This window comes from Apium graveolens, chromosome 6 (assembly GCF_009905375.1).
Source record: "Apium graveolens cultivar Ventura chromosome 6, ASM990537v1, whole genome shotgun sequence".
Lineage (NCBI taxonomy): Eukaryota > Viridiplantae > Streptophyta > Magnoliopsida > Apiales > Apiaceae > Apium > Apium graveolens.
The window spans coordinates 182,171,663-182,174,493 of NC_133652.1; the positions used below are offsets into that span (position 1 = coordinate 182,171,663).

General features: G+C 31.3%; 1 long non-coding RNA gene across 1 annotated transcript; it reads right to left on the bottom strand.

Moving 5' to 3' along the window:
* Nucleotides 1–324: 324 nt before the first annotated feature.
* Nucleotides 325–2,473, bottom strand: LOC141667933 (uncharacterized). Its single transcript, XR_012552849.1, has 3 exons — nucleotides 2,074–2,473; nucleotides 1,833–1,944; nucleotides 325–732 (listed from the first exon to the last, which is right to left on the bottom strand). It is a non-coding gene; the product is annotated as an uncharacterized LOC141667933 (long non-coding RNA).
* Nucleotides 2,474–2,831: the final 358 nt, after the last annotated feature.

The following is a 2,831-nucleotide window of genomic DNA, read 5'->3' on the forward strand; positions in this document are numbered from 1 at the left end:
TCCAGAACTACAACTGATGTTAACTAAAAACGGAGATTTATCTTAACTCAAATAATAGTCAAGAATATACTGAAGATCAGACAAGCACAAACATACAGGCATTTAAATAAGGGTTGTTTGCATTATATCTGAGTGTTTCTTGGTAAGGAACATGAATTTTGGTCAATGAGTTCAGTTGAAAAATTAGAAAAAATTCATGCCAGAGAGGAAAAATCGAGTGACAGGGGAACTGAATAATAGAACTGTAGACAAGACATGTGATAAACAGTCGTAGGGGTATATTTGTAAATAATAAAAGGAAGGAGCTGATGTGCACATCTGACAAATATGAAGGGCATGGATGTGTACAAACACAGATAAGTTTGCGGCTGAAATGTAAATAACCCTAAACCTAAGTGAAACATAGAGATAGAGTGGCTTGCCTCAGGAATCAAGTTGAAGTTTTATCTTTTCCTTCATTAACAACAGCATCAGTGACTAGATCCATCGGTCTTTCATCTATGACCTCGTCTATAATCCCAAGTTCCTTAGCTTCTTGTGGAGTCATAAAATAATCCCGATCCATGTTCTTCTAAATTACATCAATAGAATGTCTTGTATGCTTTGCATACAAGGAATTTAGTGCATCCCAATGGCGGACAATTTCTTTGGTGTGAATATAATTCAGCTTTCTTCTATAGTTCAGCTTAGTTAACTGCTCCTTCATTTAGTGCTTTCAACTCAAGCTTATCCCTGTAATTATTATCAATCAAGTAAAGGGTGATGTTAAAAATTAAAAGCTTGCATTAACTAATGCACTTTTCAAATTGAACACAGAAACACGGGAAAGAAGATGGGGAAAAAGGAAAAACAACATTCCCGGAATTTGAATTTATCTTTTTTCTAGGAGTTTTTTTAATCTTCTGTGTCTTAGTTAAAGTTTCTGTAATTTTTAGCTTACCGTAAATTTCCAGAAAAATAAACATCATCATAATAATAAATCAACATGGTGTTGATGAACTGGTGTCCAGTTTTAGAAACAAGTACAAAAAAGAGATGTTTCATTCAGTAAATAGATTGCTGGTCGAATCACTAAAGACACGAGAGTGTTTTACTATTAAAGTTTCTAAGAATAATTGTTTCTATAAATAGCGAATATTTAAATGCTCTTAAGCTGCTAACAGTCAAATAAGCACAATGTTATGCAATGATTATAGCTTCACGCAACTATCAAAACTATGAGTTACTTCTAACAAGAAATAGATAAGAGCAGAAATCTCATAAAAGCATAAAAATATGTGAGCACCAGTACTCCAGTGGCATTGAGTAATGCAGTCGATTAAAAGGTACAATGTTCAAAGTACCCACTGTTTATAAACACGAATTTAGCTAAGAAATTTTAATTGATGAATACGGAAACATAAACAGCAAGTTGTACATAGCACGAGTGACTAATCACTTGTATGATGCATTAATTCATTAAAAATGACTTTTAAAATACGATGATAAAGAGGAATGAGAGAGCAATGTGAGCATAATCAAGCAATAGGCATATGATAGAAGCTCGGCACAACAACAAATAATTGGCTGCACCAGGAGAACATTCTAGACAAATTATTATACCTGTCATAAGTACCTGCTATAACTCATCATTTCCCCCCTTCCTTTATTTACTAGTTAATTGAAAATATACAGAAAATTAAACATATAAGCTGCTAAAAATTGGTCAACTCAATGTGAAATGTTGTAGGCAGAAAAGAAAGTAAAAATATAGTGAGCTCAAAAATATAAACTCGAAAAATAGAAACCAATGAATATTTGAATTACAAAACCACTGTGAACTTTAAACAAACCTGAAGCAATAGTGTATCCTTGGAGTGTATTCTTGGAGTGTAAGTATTCTGCTGAACAACAGAACATTGCACACTTGAAGAGGCATTATCCAGATAAACAGATATGCGATCACTAAATGAACGAAGCAGAGTGTTAAAGCTTGTTTAATTTGATATTAAACAATGTTTGCAATCATATTAAAAACTATGATTGTATCTCATAGTTTGATTACTTCGGGGGAAAGGGATGTATATGTCCTACCTAAACTCAAATGTTAAATATCAATACAAGGTACAAAGGTTCAACATCAAACCCAAACGAAGAATACCTGAAATCAAAGACAAAAGATATTACATGAAATTTAAGGGATTATATGTAAATAATTGAACCTAATTAAAACTTAATGAAGAAGGGTGAAGAACTGAAGCCTAGATCTCTAATTTAACTGAACCCTAGTTAGAAATATAAACTTCTAATTAGGGGATAGACACTAGAGGAAATAGATTGAAAGGGATGGCGATAGAGAAATAAGCCCGGAGAGAAATGGCCAAGAGGGGACTGAGAGAAGAAGTCGAATGAAGAGGCCACCGAATGAATAGGGTATCGATACCGGTGTACATGAAAAATTCAAACTTGTGTGAAAATTTGGGCGGCCCAAATTTTACCCGCTCGAGTTCAATGTTTACCAGCTATTGAGTATAATAATTTACATATATTTCTAATTTATTAACGCATTAAATAAGATTCTAATAAATATTTTTGAAAATGATTTTTAATCATATGTATTTTATTATATTTATAATTCGTATATTTAAATATTTTAACACTTTTTACTTTTATAACTTTTATATAACTGCTTGTACAAAAATGAAAGGACTTTATATCTTTTTTAATTTGTTATTAGTTTTAAAATTCATATTTTATATTTTCAAAATTTATTAATTAAAAAGTTTCTATTTAAATTTTTTAATTTTATTATGTATAAAATTTGTATATCATCATGTGCCTTATTTATTCAA